The sequence below is a fragment of the Protopterus annectens genome, chromosome 9.part0 (genome assembly GCF_019279795.1).
Source record: "Protopterus annectens isolate FY-2018-M chromosome 9.part0, PAN1.0, whole genome shotgun sequence".
Classification (NCBI taxonomy): domain Eukaryota; kingdom Metazoa; phylum Chordata; order Ceratodontiformes; family Protopteridae; genus Protopterus; species Protopterus annectens.
This window is the reverse complement of record NC_056743.1, coordinates 1,120,508,375-1,120,529,677: the sequence shown is the minus strand read 5'-3', so window position 1 is coordinate 1,120,529,677 and position 21,303 is coordinate 1,120,508,375. Positions and strand designations below refer to the sequence as shown.

General features: G+C 41.3%; 1 protein-coding gene across 2 annotated transcripts in view; it reads left to right on the top strand.

Moving 5' to 3' along the window:
- Nucleotides 1–21,303, top strand: part of PDE1B (phosphodiesterase 1B) — a 1,856,783-nt gene that overhangs the window by 1,370,696 nt on the left and 464,784 nt on the right. The window lies entirely within an intron of this gene.

Here is a 21,303-nt window from a genome sequence, read left to right as displayed (position 1 = left end):
ACTGGTTTGACTGCTAACCTATGAGTGAGATCAGAAGTGTAGCTGGTTCAGTTAGTGCCCAGGGCTGGTGCTATGAACCAGGGCCCCACCCCGTCAGCTCTTCAAGTTGTTGTATCTTTCGGCGTTTCCTGGTTAGGGGTCGCCACAGCGGAACTCTGGTCCGCTAATGATTGGCAGTAGATTTTTACGTACCAAGTTGCCAGCTCTGACGCCATCCACGCATGTCTCCACACAGAAGACGCTTTAGCTGAGAATCAAACAGGACAACGTCTTACTGTGACGTGACAACGCTACCGCAGCACCACCACCGCAGGACTTCCCGTCAGCTCTTCAAGTGAAGAGCAAAAAAAAAAAAAGAAAGAGAAAAGTACTTCACTGTAATAAGTCATAAGTGATCAGCTTATTATGGTTAGATCTATGCACCCCACAGCAAAAGAAGAAACAAAATGAATGTTCCTTCTATTGGCACACCAACCAGGTGGCCAGAGGCATGACACATCACCCCTCCCCCTCCAGTCATAGCAATTCAGGTCCTGTTTCTGTGCCCTATCCCAACCCTCCTTTAACATAGTTTATTTAAAAAAAGCATTTCTTATTTTACAAATGTAGCAAACACTTGCCATAGTTTATACCTGCCTGCATAGAGCACTTCAGCAGTCATGTTTTAGTTAAACAAAACATAAAAAACACATTTATTTTTAAACTGTAGCAAACTGTTTGCTACAAATATTGCAAACAGTTGCTACAGTTTATACCTGACTGCACTGAGCACTACAGTGCTCAGGTTTGACCACAAATACAATGCAGGCTTTTAAAGGCCAGTATTACATTAAACAATGATCTGGATCATGCCTCCCAACACTTTGTTCCTGAGGCTGTTGCCCATCTTGCCCCACACTAGATACACTAGTGGATGAGATGAGGACAGTAGTTGTTGTATAGAAGCATGAATGTCAAAGAGGATAGGAAAAGTGATGTATGGTCTGAAAATGAAAGCTAGTTTGCTCTACTCGTAGTAGTACGATGGTGCTCAAAGGTTCTAGTACAAAGAATCTGTAAAGTGTTGTCTAAATTAGAGCACATCTGTCAGCTATTTTAACTCCCAACTCTGACAGTTATGCCTTGTGCCACAGCCCACCACAAACAGGCTGTAATCAGCATAATGGTTATGGTGTTTACCTCACAGACACAGTGTCCAGGGTCTGATTATTATCTGCGGTCATTGTCTGGTTATTGGCCAGGCATGTAATAATAAGCTGAGTAATTGCCTGGTATTGACATCTGAACCCATGATTCACCCTATATACCTCTTAACCTTTTATCACAAGAAATCTGGACAAAGCCTAAAATAATGTGGGTGGAGGACAAAGGCCCAAAAATACGAACACATTTTAAATATTGCTGTTATAAACTTAGGAAGTTTTTAAAGTAATAGGATTTGTCTTAGTATGTATTTTCTAAAGGATAAGAAGTCTGAAACTCAAAGTGACTTCAATCCTCATCGATTAGCCAGAAAACCACAATTTTTATGAGGAACAGACCAAAAATATGAGGCAAAAATCTGTTAAGTTGAGAGGTATTACACCCCACAATCCTTTACTGGTTATACAATATCAACCCCGCTAACTAGTCTCAGCTTTACGGTAACTATAAGGGGGAGCAATACTTCACCTGTTAGAAGCATAGGATAACATGCCCAACAGTAACAGTCTGTCAGATAACCAGTAGTTGGCTGACAGCATTTTTAAAAGGTACCATCCTGTTTTCTAGATCAAACCTGGATTTCAGGAAATCTCACAATTTCCACACTGAATGAATAACAAGAACCAACTTTTCTTTCTTTCTTCAACCATTTCTGTCTTGGCCAACCTGTCTTTTGCCAGTAGTGCATTTTTTACACACACACACACACACACACACACACACACACACACACACACATGCTAGCATGCGCACACACACACAGTAGGCATCATGGGAATGAAGCCTGAGAATTTGCATATAACACTACAGCACTATTTTCCAAGCAGAGACAACAGTTCTGGCTCATCTGGTGCCTGGTGCTGCTCCCCTATCTAGAAAAAAATGCTTTTTCTCGAATCTGCCATGTCTACCTCCTAAGGAGGAATGCCAAGTCCTCAGTATCACCTCTTGTCTTCACATCTATTTAAGAAGTGAAAAAAAAAAGCAGATCTGCTGATTGCACCCCCTAACATCTTGTACCCAGAGTGTCTGTCCCCTTTTCCCTACCCTAGCTATGCTTCTGCCTCCTCAGGTATATCTATGGCTGTGACACAGAGCACCCAATGTCGCAGTGTGTAACACTTCTTTGGATAAACACCACCAGCACCAGCTCTAACGTGGCACTTCTGCCTCCTCAGGTATATCTATAGCTGTGACACAGAGCAAACAATGTCGCAGTGTGTAACACTTCTCTGGATAAACACCACCAGCACCAGCTCTAACGTGGCACTTCTGCCTCCTCAGGTATATCTATGGCTGTGACACAGAGCACACAATGTCACAGTGTGTAACACTTCTCTGGATAAACACCACCAGCGCCAGCTCTAACGTGGCTCACTAACTCAGTACTCTATCAGTAGATACGAAGAACTGTAGTAAACATTTGGCACTAGGGAAATGTGAAAATCATATTGTAAAATTGTTAATATTGTTGACAAGTTAATACTATCCTGTACAATACAATAACTTCTGTTTTCTTTTGGACTCCTCTTGGTCTAAAAAAAAAAATTAGTTTCGTTTGGACAGATATACAAATCAAATGGTATGAAGGTTGTTTCTTTTTATTCTAAAAGATAGTATTTCTGTTCTTAGAAAACAACAAAGACAAATGCAAGCACATCAAGCCTGACTGTCTGACTGGAGCTAACCTTAATAATTGCCTGATTTTAGTGGTAGAACCTAATAAACTTGGAGAAGGTTATTAGAGATTAATACGTGTTGGAGATTTCATTGTCTCTGACATGATCTAACCTCAGAGTTCATAATACTTCCAAAGAGAGAGCAAAGGTCACAACTCTTACATGAGAGAGTGTGACGGATTTGCCGCAATATAAAATATATGGGATTTTCTTCAGGGCTGGTGAGCTTCTATACTGATTGTAACCTGAGATCAGTGTACTGATAAATGTTTTTTAAAAGTCAGTGAAATGTTTGTCAGGAATTTACCAACCACACATGATTTTCTGTCTTAGTACTATGTATGCTTTGTAATGTTGATTTGCCAGACCATGTCAAAATGTCCTCCTATGAAGTCACAGTCCCTCCTTCCATAACATACATACACTTTGACAGATGAAAACTAAAAACAAAAATGCCACTGGGCAGTGTTCATGGCAGCCCATCAAACATCAGCTAATATCAATCAGCAACGCAAGTTCAGAAAGAGCCCCAGCTCTCTAGGTAAAAAAAATACTGTTTCTGCAATGTGGTGTTTTCTGAATGAGAGGGGCATTGGCCACAATGTGGAACAACCTCATTATTACAGATCATTACAGATCAACACTTTCCTGCAGTAGTTTCATGTTGGCATGGAAACCCCCATAATTCACTCTCCCACATAAATTCAACACACACACCACATGCCCCATACCTGTCCCTTAGCTGTCAGATCTTTGTTTGTCATGCCCTGAGAGATCACAGATAATTCCTGTCAGTGAATAATCCCAGACATTAGAGTGCAATGCTTCATATCGTACAGAAACTACACTACAGTCCTCGAACTGTTGCTCTATTAACATTTTAAGTGACCCCGAGTCACATTTCAAAAATTCTCCCTGATTGTTCCTCCTGACTTTGTCCTAAAGAAGCTCCCCACAAGGGCACACATCATCCCTCTCAGCCACGTTAAAAAAACTTGCTACATTACTAATTGGCATAGTGGGTTAATGCTGTTGTTTCCTGTAACAAGGGTGTAGGTTTAACCTCTCTTTTTCTACTGCAATTTTGTTTTGTTATTTTTTATGTAAAACTGTCCCCAGTGTCTAGTGGTGGAACAGAGGACTAATATCCTTTGTACAGGTGAGAGGGTACAGAGTTTGAATCTAATTTTGTGCCTTTAAGGCAGACTATTGATAGTATCCCTGGTGGCTAGTCTTCCCAGCCCTTAACCTGTGTCTTCTAAATTTTGTCTAAGTGCCTTTCTGACGCAATATGCAGAGTATTCCTGGTAACTAGTGCCCCGCAGTTCACATCTTGGTTAATTGCTATTCACACACTATATTGTTGAATCCCTGATGTCTAGTAGATCCCCTGAACCACATCTTTATGGTTATCCCTGGTGTCTAGCAGTTCCCCTGACCCACATTTTTATAGTTATGCCTGGTGTCTAGTGCCCATCGCCTGACCCACATCTTTATTTTTATCCATCTTCTCTTGTGGTTCCTCTATTGTGGCAGGATTTTCTTGTTAGTCAGTGAGTTTGTAGAGCTATGGCAGTCCTCCAACACACACACATGCACACACACACACACATATTCTCCCCAACACTACCAGTCTGGTAAACTCACTGGAACTTACCTCTACCACAGTGAATGAACATGAGCGTTTGGCCTTTTTCATTAATATAAGTGGCTAGGAGCAGCCATGTTAACTTATGTAGTTGTGTAAATTTCTTAACTCAGGCAGTGCTAATGGACACCACATGGCTAATTAGCTTATGCCTCTCCACAGAATGCCTCATTAGCATTTAGCATGGCCCCAGAGGCAGCCCATCTTGGTGCTGCGCATCTTGTGTGTTGTAACACAGTGGTAGGGTTGTGTCTGAATCAGAAATGGTATCCATGAGATATTCACCTTGTGTGCACATCACAGTAACCATTCTGAATCAAGCCCAAGGTACCAACTTACAGCCAATAACATTACATCAACAAACCAACTCTCATAAAAATGCCAAAAATAGCTTAAATGAGGACTTTCTACACCTGTATCCCCCACTCCCCTAACTTTCATATTAGCTCTGCAGTCACACATCCATGGGGGATGGGCACCAGAGCTTACTTGACTCCCCTAACTTTTATATTAGCTCTGCAGTTACACAACAGTAGGGGACAGACACCAGAAGTGACCTGACTCCCTAACTTTTATATTAGCTTTGCAGTCACACAAATGTGGGATATGGGCACAAGAGCTGACCTGACTCCGCTAACTTTCATATTAGCTCTGCAGTCACACATCCATGGAGGATGGGCACCAGAGCTGACCTGACTCCCCTAACTTTTTTATTAGCTCTGCGGTCACATAACCAGGGGGATGGGCACCAGAGCTGACCTGACTCCCCTAACTTTTATATTAACTCTGTAGTCACACAACTGTGGGGGATGGGCACCAGCTGACCTGACTCCCCTAACTTTTATATTAGCTCTACAGTCACACAACTGTGGGGGATGGGCACCAGCGCTGACCTGACTCCCCTAACTTTTATATTAGCTCTACAGTCACACAACTGTGGGGGATGGGTACCAGAGCTAACCTCAACAACAGTCTTCATCACATTTTTAGTGCACAAGTCATGACAATAACAGAAACTGATGAAATATGCTATTGACATCATAATTCCACAATATGTGTTCTAATAACTTCAAGCTCATTAAAACTACATGTTCATTTTGTTGCTGTTATTCAACTTTATGGCTTTGAAAGTGAAGTACAGTACATTCTAGTTCATGTAATCAAGTCACTTTTTATCAAACCATAACCTGGTGAGGCCAGCAAAATTAAAGCAAGCCCAAAGATAAGGTTCCTTTAGGGTGCAGACTCCCACACCCATTGTGATAATTTGGTCCCTCCACCTTTTTATGTATTATAATGAATTTTCAGTACACAGTACCTTGGGATATGTTGTAGCACTATTCAACAGGTGTTAGTTTATTTTACTGGTCCATTCCAACTGTAGTTCATTGAAAATGAACTCGGTCAGTCAACCACATACCATTATAGAAACATCAAACAATTTAATGAAAGTCACATCCATATTTCATGATTTAACTTTTCCTTTTATATAAAACAGTTTCCTACTTCTCCAGTTTACACCTTGTACTACTCACATTCCAGGTAATGTCTCACCAGGGTGAGGCAGGTTGATCATTTTTTTAAGGCACTGTTCCCTCCATTATTCTGGTATGCCAGTTCACATGTTGTTTAATAATTGAACTCGTAACAGATGACAATCTTTCATAATGAGTACTTATATCAGTCCACTCTCTCAATCCATGGCATGCATCTGATGTGCCTCTGAAATCTCTCAATGGAATATACAACTTCCAGGGCACTACCCACATATATAGTCTTCTGAGCAGGCATCAGTGTAAAGATGGCACTGTACAGTAACCTTTATCCATCCCCACATAGAAGTGCTGTATTTCTTGTTTAAACTTTCACTGCTAGCCCAGTCCAGGCCCGATGCAGAACCCAGGGTACCAGTGGCGTAAGCTGCCACATCAAACTGGCATGATGATCATTTATAGTTCCATGCGTGTTGATCTGAACCAGCATATACTCTTAAAAGATTAGGAAGAGCGACTGGAAAGGCAAATTACAAAGAAAGAATGGGAGAACATCTGTATGACTCCTAAGTCTGTGACAAAGTCCACAATTTAAGATTGTTGTTTGGAAGTGTTAGAATAAGTATTTTTATACCACACGCAAACTTCAGAGAATCGCAAATGCTGGAGGAGTGATGGAAAAAAAGAGAGGTAACTGGCAACAGGTTTTTTGGGAGTGTAATAAGTTGACAGATGAAAAAAAAATTCCCAACAGAATACACTGTCAGAAATGTTGGGGAAACAAATGGCTGTAAATAAGGAAATGATTCTTATGAATTAGGACACAGGATCTGCATTGTCTATGCACAGTAAAGCTTTACTAAATGTAATGCTACTGGATGTTAAAAAAGCAATTACAAGAAAATGGTAATCAGAATCTAAATCAACTGCAATTACAGTGCTGAATATTGTAAAGGAACTAGAGGTGGTGTCTTTAAAAAAAGAGAAAGAACAAATTACATAGAAATAAATGGAATTTTTGGGAACGATACATGCATAATGTTCAGGAAGATGTTCAGGAAGATAATTAAGGTTTAAGGAAAGGCTGGAATTGAACAATTTATATAATACCTGAGTAAATAATAATTGTTAAAAAGAATGAAGAACTAACAAACTGTAATATCAAAATGTGTATGTTATTAATTTGTAGCACTAGACTTTGTTATTGTTATATGTGGAGCTTTTCTACCTGGGCCTCTGCTGAAAATGGGTTTGTATCCCAGTTGGACTTTCCCAGTAAAAAAATATAAAATAAACAAATAAATAAAAATGAAAATATGGTTGTAATATATAATGCATGAATATGAAAAATGTTAATATGGTTTGTTTTGTTATTATGCGTGCCTATATCTTAAGTGATAATTTAATGAAGGTGTTTCAAAAACACTTTAACATTAGTGACCAAAATGTGACAGACATGGTCACTTTGGTAGATCTATATAGTTTCATAATAATGTAAGCAGCAGCATCACAGGGATAGGGTGAACAAACATGGATCAAATAAAAAATTGTCCAGTTATTAAAGTGGCCTTGCAACTTCTGACTTTCAGAGTATATTACATTGCTTTCTAATTTTTGAAAGGTTTCTTGTTTACATGTTTAGTATAATTGGAAATATGTTTTTGTTTAAATTCTGCCTAATGTCTCATATGTATACTTTACGCTTTTTAAAATATTATTTACCATACTATAATATCATCACTTGAGTTACCTTATAATATCATCACTTGAGTTACCTTGGTAACCTCCCCTGACACATGTGGCTGTTTGTTTTGTAATTATAACAGCGTTAATTCAGTAGAGTCTCTGCCTGGGCACTGCATTTGAAGTATTCGGTACTCAAATGTCTTCCAGTCAAAGAAAAGGAAATTTCATAACTGCTCTGAACCTAAGCAATGTAGAATATAAATGGTAAATTGTATTTATTTATTTTACATTTGTTTACCGGGATGGTCCGACTGGGCTAGTAACCCATTTTCAGTGGAGGCATGGGGAGAAAAGCCCAGGTGACAATTCTTGTGACACAGACATAGCAGTTTATGATAGAAATTACAAAAAAACACAGTAAAGCAGCAATCATACAATAAACATAGTTAGAAACATGTTATAAATCATCAATTATTAATACAAAGAGAATCACAGTAAATTATGTAAATAATAGATGCAGATACAATGTGTACAGATTTTACAGTAAACACCTAGTATTAAGGAGAGGCAATACAAATAAACCCTGCTAAGAAACAATTCAATCCCCTTTAAAACTATTTTCAAAAATGATTAGCCTAATAAAATTAAATACTTGCCACATTGTCGTTGTTGTTAATAGAGGTGGTGCTGCTGCTGTTATTTTGTTATTCCTGTATTTATTGTCTGCTTGGTGGTCCCACCTTTATTACACTCACAAACCCCTCACATCTTTCCAGTAGCCAACCATAGCACTAACCCAACACTACCTCCTCCATCTTCCCACTACTATCACACCTCCTCAACTAACATGTACAAGCATACCTTACCTATGCTCACAGCATGCACTCTCCTTGCATATCTTACATCCTACCAAAGCTCCATCATTCCCCCACTCAATCACTACCACTGTACTACTACTCACACCACCACTCACGTCTCACCCACTCAGCTCCCTCCCACCAACTCAAGAACCATCCCTATGTATCCCCCACATATTCTACCAACTATATTACTCAAGCATAAAGCATCCCTACAACATTACACAGTAACCATCCCACCATACCTATTACCCAAAGAGCACAATCATAAAGTTTCCCTTATAAACAAACACATTCAAAAACTGAGAAAACTAATAACCTCATGCATATCTAAACTAGCCCTAAGTGGAGATATCCACCCCAACCCTGGCCCTACCATCTCCAACCCCAATCCTCATAATCAGACTAGAAACCACAACTTCTCCCATATTACAGCCAATAGAAAGCCAAGTGACTTCCTTCTACTAAGCCTAAATATCCAACAAAGTCCATGAACTCCATGCCACCATAGACTTGTACTCCCCAGATATAGTCATCCTGACAGAAACCTGGCTAAAACCTCACATTACCAGTGAGCAAATACTCCCCACAGGTTATGGCATACTAAGAGTAGACCGGCTAAACAAGAAAGGAGGCGGTGTAGCTATAATATTTAAACAGCATCTAAACATCCAGATCTTCAAATCATCAGCTCCACAAATAGGCAATGAAGAAATAATATATACCAACCTCAAAATAAACCAAAACAAAACCATCAACATAATTGGATGCTACTTCCCACCTGGCCAAAACATCCCTCCACTAGAAAACTTCCTCAGCTGGTCTGCCCACCATCTCCCCCAAGAAACTATCATTTTAGGTTATTTCAATATTGACTGGCAATCCTGTTCTGGCAACCATCCAACCCATCATGTAAACCTTCATGGCTTCACCCAACTAGTCCAGTCGCCAACCAGGATAAATAAAAACTCCAGCAAGCGCACTACCCTGGACTGGATACTAGTCAGTAAGAGCCCCCAGTCATATATAACAGGCTGCTTATCAGATAGCCTCAGTGATCACTCCCCAACATTCCTACTCAAAAAATACCTATACCAAGCTAAACCTGTCATCTACCATCAAATACGTAAAAAGCTAAACTTTAACCCACTCACATTCATCTCATCCCTCAAAGAATGTAACTGGCATCCTCTAAAGTACCTCAGCCTTGATGACACAGTTGAATTTTTTAATACTACCTTCCTGAGCATCTTTAATTACCATGCCCCCATAAGACTTTCCAGAATCAAAGCACAACCCTCCCCATGGCTACAGAAAACCACTAAGTCAGAAATGAAAAACAGGGATAAAGCCTGGGAGCACTGGCGCAAAACCAAAACCCCCTCAACTAGACAGAAATTCCTAGAACTACGCAATAGAGTAAAAAAGCTAATAAAACAGGACAAATTCCAATACTACCAGTCTGCCCTAGACCCCTCTCAACACAGCCCCAAACAATTCTGGTCCTCCATAAACTCCATCCTCCACCCAGGTAAAGTCAGTACCCCTCCTCCTAACATCCCTCACTCCTCAGAAAATATTGCTACCTCATTCAACACACACTTCACACAAACCATACTATCACTAGCTAAACAACACAACCCCCCTCCCCTCCAACCCACACCTTCAACTAGTAATCTCCCCACTGCCTTCTCTTTTTCTCCTGTACCTACCTCCAACATAAAAAACTCTTAACTAAACTTAAGCCCACCAGATTAGCAGCAGACACCCTCCCAAGTGAATACCTACAAATCACAGCTGATGCTCTGGACTACCCAATATCCATCTTGATTAACCAATCTCTGTCAGAAAGTTACGTTCCCACACTGTGGAAAGTATCACATATAATTCCCCTCCACAAAGGCAGACCCTCCACAGAACACTGAGCAGAGTGGATAAGTTGTTGACCGCAGCTGTTAGCTGAGATATATAAGTATCCTGTTTTTTTTTCGATTATTTATACAGATTATTGTTTTTAACAATTAATATATAGCACTTTTATTGTCTGCGTTTTAGTCTTCGAGTGTATTTTATTGCTATTAACTAACCTGCACAAGTAACTGATTTGTCTGCACTTAAAAGCATTCCATATCTTTACCTGTTTGTGCTTTCTCTAGTGCTACTGTCTGTAGGCTATTGTCCCCACCCTCTCTCCCAGTTGGTGTCTGACTCTTATACTTGGTGGCTTTGCAGTTGCCCGCCCCTACTGTAAATCTGATCTGTGACACTCCTCCCAGTCTGGTGTCATTAGCTCATTGCCTTAATATTGCTACAACTCAAGTGCTCTAGGTTGCACTGCATCTGAAGTGTTTGTGTGTTTTAGCTGCTTTTCTGTATATATAGACTTCTATGTTTCTTTAACTAAATAAGCTCTGCAAAGTTGATTTATTGCATTCCTGCCCATATTTCTGAGTTTTTTGCACTTTTAACGTTTGTTTTTGCTTAGTTTAACTGGTAAGCTACACCCTCAAGTGTGCTAGCCGAATTAAAGCATTTGCTGTGCTTCTGTACCTAATTTCTGCTACTTTGTAAAAAAAAAAAAAAAATCCTTGTTTCCCACCTTTACTGAACTAGAATAGTCCAGTCTTCAGGTATTGGTGATCTCTGGGCTGTGTCATAGTTCCTGTGTTGCCCATATCCTTATTTGGATAGGAGGAAGCTTCTTTGTTCACCAGTGAGAGTGGGGAGCTCTGAGCAGCCTATCTGTCCCTTGAGGAGTGGTTTCAGCCCCAGTGACCTGTAGCTTATTGGCCGATTTGGGCCATTTCCTATCTCTTTCTAACCCCCTGCTTTAAAGCCAGCTTTAGCGCACTTTTGCACTTGTAATTTAAAGTTTGTTCTGTTTGTTGCATTTACCTGTTGAGGCTACACACTCAAGTGCGCTACCCTGTGTTACATATTTATTGCATTTTTCTGCTGTTTGTTGCAAAAAAGAAAAAAAAATTATCCTTGTTTCCCGTCTTTCCTGACCTAGAGTAGTCCAAATACAGGCTTTGCTGTATTTTGGGCTTTTGAAAGTTCCTGTGTTGCCCATTTCCTTTCTTGGATAAAGGGAGGCTTCTTTGTTCACCAGTGGCAGTGGGGAGCTTGGAGCAGCCTATTTATACCTGGAGGAGTGTTCCCAGCACAAGAATCTGGTAGTTCCTGTGTTGCCCATTTCCTTTCCTGGATAAAGAGAGGCTTCTTTGTTCACCAGTGGCAGTGGGGAGCTTGGAGCAGCCTATCTATCCCTGGAGGAGTGTTCCCAGCACAAGAATCTGTTAGTCTATTGGCGTTTTGGGCCAATTTCTAGCTCTTTCAAGTGCCCCTGTATAAAACCCGCTTTAGCACGGCTTTGCGCGATTTTACACATAGCGCAGCGCCGCTTAACTGAGTTTAAACCATTCTTGGCTCCACAAAGTCTGCTCTTTACTTTTTCCCTTAGAACTGATCTAGTTCTCATAATAAACACCCTATTCCCACTCTAAGCCTGGCACTTGCTCACTAAAGCAATTATATAAGTCAGCACTGAAAAATTAAAAGCACTACACCCTCACAAACTCCCCTTGAGTACCTTGTTCCCCATTAGCCCTTTTTTCAATTATAAAGGAATTCCCAATACTATTCTAGCATGTCCAAAGGTCAGTTGTCAATCTCCTCTCCGGTCCAGCTGGTGAATCTGGGAATCTTGAGGCAATGTTACAACTGCCTCATGTGCACAGACAACCCTCTCCTCCTCCCAACAAATTCCAGCACATGTGAGAGATGCAACCATATAGCCAAACTAGAGGCTAAGCTCTCTCAACTCAGTACTGGCGTAACCAGTCAGGAGGAGAAGGAAACCACACTCACTACAATTCCAGTCTCACATAGACCTACCACGACAGCAAGCCAAACACATAAACACAAAAAAACATACTCGGAGGCTCTAAATAAAAATCTGCCTAAGCAGCAGAGACCTCCAAAGCAGACATCCAAGCAACCGCTACCCCAAAACAAAACACATGCAACACATAGCTCACAAAGCCAGTGTGCCAAACAGTCACAGCTAAACAACACACCTGATACACTTGTAATAGGTGACTCTATCATCAGGCACACTGACATCCCGCTCACCAGGCTGAACAAGGAGAAGGTCACGGTGAGCTGCCTATCGGACACTAGGATCCGCCACATAACACAAGCACTCAGGTCACTCCAAGGCAAGCACAAATATGACTCAGTCATTGCCCATGCTGGTGTGAATGACCTGAGACGTACCTCCCTGGACTACATGAAAAGAGACATAGAGGAGCTCTCTGAGCATGTAGCCCAGGCTGCTATGACCCTGACCTTGAGTAGCATCTTACCCTCACCAAGAATGATGCCACAATATGAAGACAAGATGATCAATTTCAACAAATGACTTAAATATTGGTGTCATTCAAAGGGGATCCAATGCCTGTCTGCCTGGGATGACATGCTCGACAAGCCACAATGCTTCGCTAGGGACAGCTTGCACCTGTCACCCCTGGGCTTTCGGATATTGGCAAAGGCTCTTGCCACCCCCATAGTGCCTTTTTTAGGCAAGGCTCAAAAGACAAACCCACCTCCATAGGTATCACAAGGGATAAGAAACTAAGACTAATGCTACTCAACGCCAGAAGTTTAAACCTCAAGATGCACGCACTCGAAACTCTCCTTAGCATGGAGAACATCGATATCTGTGCAGTAACAGAAACCTGGTTCAAGGCTCCCGAGAGCACCCCAGCACTACCAGGTTATATTTCATACCATGTTTTTCAGCCCCAAAACTTGAACCGAACCACAAAAGGAGGGGGAGTATCAATATTCGTCAAAGATACCCACACCTCCAGGTTGGTGGCACAGCACGAAGCATCAGAGACTATCCATGTGCAACTAACAGTGGGTAAAACTGCCTTCCAGTTTATAGCCTGCTACAGACCACCCACCCAAACCCAGGAACCCCACTCGGCCTTCCTGAGAACACTGGAAAATGTGAAGGTCTCTCCGAACACCATTATATTGGGTGACTTCAACTACCCTAACATAGACTGGGAGCATTACTCTAGCTCCAACACCCTAGCCCAAAGGTTCCTAGAATTTATAAACTCAAATGCTATAGAACAACTTGTTGCCACTCCCACAAGAGGGGAAAACATACTGGACCTGATCATCACCAACATGGGGACTCTATGCTCCAAACCAGAAGTGTATCCCGCACTGGTAAGATCAGACCATAAACTAATCTCACTAGATATTTACATCCCGACCCCAGCCCCTGCCCAGAAAACCACAGTGAAAAACTTCTCTAAAGCAAATTTCACACTCCTCAAAACCGAGGTGGAATCCTTCAAAGCCCCCGGACCTGTGGAAATACGGCCCAGACCGCAGAATCCTTTATAAACGCATTCTATGAACACCTTCAGGAATGCATGGATCATGCAATCCCAAATAAAACCAAGACCCAATGCACCAAATGTAGGCGTCCTGTCTGGTGGACCCCAGCCATAAACAAACTATACAATAGAAGGAGGAAGCTACTACATGATAGAGCAAAATTCCAAAAAGGGAAGGCATCTCTGATCAGTATTAGCAAAAAACTAAGGGCACTCATAAAATTGTCTAAGGCCAGCTTCGAGAGAAAAATTGCACAGGACACTAAGGATAATCACAAGGCTTTCTTTAGTTATGTTAGGAACCTGGGTGGGAATTCCCAGATATGCTCAGAATTAGTTCAAAATGACAAAAAATACACCGAACCCACAGACATTGCCAACATCCTAGCTGACAGGTTCAGCAAACTTCTCCCCTTCCCACCAAAGGGCAAATATCTATCCCAGCAGAGTGCTGCCCCCCTGACATCTCAGATGCTCAGGTAAGAGCCACCCTCTACAAAGCAAAAAACACAGCATCAATGGGACCAGACGGTGTCCCGGGCTGCGTCCTACATGAACTCCAAGAAGAACTAAACCCAAACATAAAACCACTGTTCAATCTCAGCTTTACTACAGGATATGTACCCAAAAAGTGGCGTAGAGCAACAGTGGTCCCTCTCCACAAAGGTGGTGCCTCAACGGATCCTGGAAACTATCACCCCATAAGCTTGACTAGCTTGGTCTGCAAAGCTATGGAAAGGATCATCATGGACCTCATAAATAAAGATATTGGGGACCTACAGACACTGGATCCTACCCAGTTCAGTTTTGTTAAGGGCAGATCCTGCCTCTTAAACCTGGTTGATTTCTTTGAAACAGTCACCAAGACCATTGACGAGTGGAAGGTGGTCCACACAGCCTACCTGGGCCTTGCAAAAGCCTTCAGTACAATACCTCTCTTGGGCATTATAGATAATCTCACCAGCTTAAATATAAACCCCTACATCACTAGATGGGTTTCAAACTGGCTCAAGAACAGAACCCACATGGTTAGAATTGCTGGAGCCATGTCAGACCCCAAACCAGTTACAAGTGGCATCTCACAAGGCTCAGTCCTGGGACCTCTCTTGTTCGGTATATATTTCTCAGAGGTACAGGCTAACACAGAAGGACTGTGGCTGACCAAGTTTGCAGATGACTGCAAACTGGGCACCATAATAAACTCTCCAGCCGACACAAGCATCCTACAAAAGGGCCTCATAGAAACAGACAACTGGTGTCAGAGCCATGGCCTCAAGCTAAACGCCAAAAAGTGTATAGTCATCCCCTCTGGCAAAAACAAAGTGCCCACAAATTACCACATAGGTGGTAATCCATTAAGTCCGGAAGAAGTAATTTGGGACCTGGGGACCCAAGTTGATAGCAATCTCTCATTTGACAACCACGTGGCCAAAGTGGTTAGAAAAATATTTTATATAGCCCACCTAATCATGAAGAGATTCACATCTAGAACAGGGGAGGTCATCGTGCCTCTTTACTCATCCCTCATCAGGCTCATAATTGAGTACAATACCCCTTTTGGGATGTACCTTACCAGACACCTGCAGCAACTGGAAAGACCCCAAAAGTACCTCACCAAGAGGATCAAAGGGCTCAAACAGATGCCATATGCTGCCTGGTTAAAGAAACTCCAGCTCTACTCAGTGGCATACCGCCTGCTCAGAGGCGATCTGTGCCTGACGTATAAAGCCATGTCCAACCCGGAATTAATGGATATGCTGCACCTCAGAAAATCCAAATCCCATCGAGCTACGCTCGAGAGACTTGAACCTCAGCACTGAAATAAATAGGACATGCTGGAGGGACAGATTCATAACCCAGAGGCTCCCTTCACTCTGTAATAAAATCCCAGTCCAGGTTAGGCAGAGTCCCTCACTGACTCTCTTCAAGAGGAATCTTGATGAGTGGATGGGAGATAGTAGGTTTACCCCGGGTATCACTTCTGTGTCACTGTTAGACAGAGGCACAGTATACTAAACTCGAAAAAGGGCATAGCAAAATTCATTTAAAATGGGTGGCGAAAGCCAAACACACTCTGGCTAGGCTTATAAATGCTGTAGGGCAGATAGCCTAGTATGAACCTCCTAGTATGAACCTATGAACCTATGAACTAACCAATTACTGCCCCATAGTTATTCTTTCTCCACTCTCCAAAATACTATAGAGATGCATACACTCTCCTTACTAACAACCTCCTTTCCAATACTCAGCATGGTTTCCGACCAAACCATAGCACCACCACTGCCTTACTCTCCTTTACTAACACTATCATTCAGCATAAAAACAATGGCTATCTCTCCTCTGCTACTTTCCTAGACCTATCTAAAGCATTTGACATGGTCCCACACAAACAACTTATCTCTGTCCTCAATAACCTATCCTTCTCACAATCGGTCACCAACTGGTTTCAGAGTTATCTGTCTGACCGCCAACAATCCGTTGTATGGCAGAATGACATATCTCCCCAACTACCTGTCTCCATAGGGGTTCCCCAAGGATCCATCCTTGGAACCCTACTCTTCTCTGTTTTCACAAATAATCTAGCCTCTGCCACCACACAGATGGCACACTCATACAATACGCAGATGACTCGACCATCATCTGCTCAGCCCAGTCCCTACCCAAACTGCAAATAGTCACACAGGAAGCCTTTTCCTCTGTTGAAACTTGGTTATACGATGCCCAATTAATACTCAACCCAAACAAAACTAAACTACTCATCTTCCAACCCACCAAACATAATAAAAACAACTCTCACTTTAACATCACAGCAAAAGACAACACCACTATATATCCAACTGAACACACCAAATTGTTAGGAGTGGAAATAGACAATAAACTAAAATTTGACATTCACATATCCTTGACCATAAAAAAAGTCCACAATAAACTAGGAGCGCTATACAGAAATAAGCAACTTCTCACCAAAGCAGCAAAGATTTCAATAGCAAATTCCCACTTTATGCCTGTCCAATATATACCAACCTAAGGCAATGCGATTTAAACAAGCTAGAGACCTGCTACAACAAAATCGCCAAATGCACCACAGGGGCATCCTACCGTAGTCACCACTGTCTCTCACTTGCTGAACTGGGCTGGCTTGAACTCCCTCACCTCCTTCAATGGTATCAACTCTCACTTACCCACAAACTAGTAAATCACCCACTAAATGTACCATCCCTCCAGAATCTACTCCAACCCTATCGCACCACAAGACCACTAAGATCCAGCAACAAAAATCACTTGCAGATCACTAAAGCCAATAACTCTGCTGGTGAAGCACTATTCTCTTGCACCATAGCCAAATTATGGAATTCCCTCCCACCCACAATTACCTCCATATCATCATGCACCCACTTCAAAACTAAACTTTACTAAAAGCGTACCTAAAAACATGCTGGCTATGCCCTTGTAACTCCCACTCTAATATCACCCTCCCCATCCAACCACTACCTTTCTTTCCACTCCACTAACTACCTTGATTATAGCAAGCTCAGATGCTCATAAGCCAGTACTTATTATACAGCAGGAACTTCATCTTGTAACATTTGTTAATGTCTGTTATGTACTTCACAGATAAAGATTCTAGTTGTCTACTGATGTACTATGTTCTTTATCTGTAAATATGTTGTAAGTAATTGCTATGTAAATTGTTAATCGCTATGTAATCCAATGTAACTACTGTCTGTTTATTTTAACTGTGGAGCTTTTCTCCCCGGGCCTCCGCTGAAAATGGACCTACGTCCAGTCGGACACTCCCGGTCAACAAATATAAATAAATAAATAAATAAATAAAATTCATTGAACAAGCATACCATTTAAAGGGGCCATGGTGCACATTGACTTGATTCATGATGTTGTTGTTGTTGTTGTTGTGTCTTTTGGCTTTTCCCGGTTAGGGGTCACCACAGAGGAACTCCAGTCCGCTAATGATTGGGAGTAGATTTTTACATGCCAAGTTGCCAGCCCTGACGCACAACCTTCAGCGAAGGTACGCCCATTCACACATGTCTCCATACAGAAGACACTCTAGCTGAGAATCGGACAGGACAACGTCTTACTGTGAGGCGACAATGCTACCTCAGCACCACCACCGCAGTTATTGACCTGATTCATGTACAGCAGCCAAAGAAGTAAGGATAATATATTTATGGCGAGTTTCACAAACAGTGCTTGTATTGCACAAGGTTAGTGAACTGAAAATAACCACATGATTCACAGATAGTAGTAACACATATTAAATATATCAGTATACTTCGAGCTGGGAGGTGGAGTCCACTACAAAGCATGGGAATATAACATGCCATCCCTGACACAGACACACATATTTATTTTCTCAGTTTGCTGCCTGCCTCCTAACTCACCCTTAACAATCTAATGCAAACAAATCAAGTGCAGCACAATAGACTGTTCTAAAATCCCACACCACAATCTTTGTCTTTTTATCCCCACCATACTAAATCACTCTGCAGTATGACCACTGTTGGATAGCGATGCCTTAACCTGAACATCCATGACCCTATTTGCAGTTATTAGGACCATATCCACAACACTATTCATTCTTGTACAAGCCTGAGTCCCTAGTGGTCCAAAATGTCAATCATCTTCCACACCACCTCTGCCCTGGAGCTTGGGATCTCTTATTCTGCTTCTGTTAGATTTAGATTCATCACACTCTTTTATTCTCTCCTTTTACCCCTACATCAGTGTGTCATAGGTGCCTTACATTGCATCAGTCCATATGTCACCCTTTCTCTATCATGATTGTCAAGGAATGTAGTCTAGCTACTGACTCTTCCCATTCCCTTTCTAAGCTCTTGGTTTGGTGTTCTTCCTATCTTCTGATGTTGCAGCTAATGCCATCCTTTTAGTAGATTGCTTCTCTACCCTCATATTTCCCTTGTAATCACCAGGTACCATTAAGATATTTTCCAAATGTATCAGGAAATGCTACAAGGAACAAATAAGATAATACATCTATAAACTTATGACAATCAAAATGGCAAACATTAAATTACTTTATGTTTTGTTAACTATGTTAAGGCCCATTTTCAGTGTAGGCCTTGGAGAATTGTTTGGCTAAGTGATTTGTTCTAAGTTATATGGTAGACCGATGGTGACTGAGGGTATTAAACTCATGACTACATCATAAAATGCATTACAAACTTAGAGCCTTCATCCCTTGTACTATCTGCAAGACTTAATACATCATAGTAATGTATGGCAAATTGGATTACACAAATGCAAAGCTCACTTAATTTAATCTTACTAGCTAATAATGCCATTAGTGGGATGTAAAATGCCACACAGATGGTAGCAGAGCAAGGATTTTTCAGAACCACTTCAGAAAAGCAGCTTAAATAATTAAAAACAAATTGAATTGAGCAGTTAAGGTAGCCAGTTGTTTTAGTTGCTTAAATAAATGCTGTTTTCATGCATTCAGTCTGTTTAATCATACTACTGTGGGATTAAATTAAACCACAATCAGTGCAGTCTGAAAATTAAGTTCATTCCTGTGCTGGATGCATAGTACAGACAAGCTGCTGCAATGACAGTTCCTTGCACAACCTGACAGGAGATCCCCAAAAGCATTGACAATCACCATCTGCAACACTGACACAGGAATGAAGCTTGGCAGGTATGTTAGAGCCTAGCCCTCCTGTAGATGAAGCTGTAGTAAAAATGTCCTCCTGGGTTCTGAAGATGCTAAGCCTGTCCTTGATAAGAGAGGTCTCACACCCATGCCACTGCTTCTCCTTAGCGGATGATAAGAGAATTATAGGAATGGCAGCACTGGCTCCACCTTGTCGTACGTGTTGAAGATGTCACCATCTCCAAGCTGATCCACTGGTGGTCAAAGCAAACTGTCATGATCTTGGAAAATGCTCTGTGACATGACTGACCACTGATAGGGGAGCTTGAAACAGTGCCTTCCCTTCTCGGTGTCTATCTCCGTCCCACCATGCTTTGTTACCCCACGTCAAAGGGAGCTATCACATCACTGCATGCTAAAGCTCAATGCAGAGGACCTAGACATCAAGCATTTGTTATTTGGTGGTAGTAAGAGTCATGAATGTGAGACTGCACATTTGTGAAACATGATGTGATTTACAGGTAAGCTTGTTCCCTTGCACTGGTTCCTTTTCACCTGACACATAATTTATGCTCATCACATGTTTGCCCTTGCATAAGACAGGCACAAGTTCATTCCTGGAAATTGTGGGGAGTTCTAGACTCCCTCTAACTCAGCTTTTTACAAAGAGTCTGAGGATGCATAGGGAACTGTCTTAAGGATGGACAAAGACATCAAGTCCTTCCCAACCTTTAATGTTCCCCTAGATGGCCTATTCTTTTGAAGAGACTATGAGTCTCATGAGGTCCTCTGTGGATGGGCAAATGGCAACCAATCCTTTCTCCATAGAAATATGTAAACGTATATCAGGGGAAAAAAGGAGAAGGACTTGGATCCCACCACCCATGGATTAGTGATCAAGGATATCACTAACGTATGAATGCAATCAGTCTCTGCTTCTGTGACCCCCAAGAAGGTGATGCCCTATATAAGTCTCCAGCTAAATGGAATAAGTCTCCTACCTGGCATCCATGAGCTGACTGCTATGTCAGCTCAAATGCATAAAACAAAATCCAGTGATGCTAGCCATAGATTAATTGTATGACTAGTTGGCTAATTGGTTGATTGACTGAGTGATTGATTTGGCGTTTGTTAACTGGCTAAGTAGATTGGTCAAAGTACTTTTTAGCATGATTAGATTAGCATATGAAACACACAGAAAATGAAAAAAAACTCTTAAGTAAGAGTAAACTGTGAGTGGAAAATAAAGGCCAAGGTTTTATTAAATGGAATACACATGTATAGAAACAAATAAAATAAAACATTCAGTGACTATCTTTGTCTGTCATTTCCTTACAATGCATCAGACTGAATAAGTTGCATATTACAGTGCAGCAGACTGAATAAATCATATAACAGCTGCAACTTAATTAATCAAAAACACCACATGTTAAAAAAAATGACCAGTTAAATCATTTTTATACACAGAAGATCACCTATAATCAAACTAAAATTAATTTAGCAGCCATTTTTTAAACACTTTTAAATTGCTCATATTAATTTTATCCTGCTGGTATAGCTACTTTTAAATGTATTTGTTACTAGTGTTCATTTTGTATTGTAGAACTAATTCACAATCTCCCCCTCTGATACTGATATAATAAATATGTTCTTAGCATATCAGTTGATTTAATAAGAGACCCCCTTGG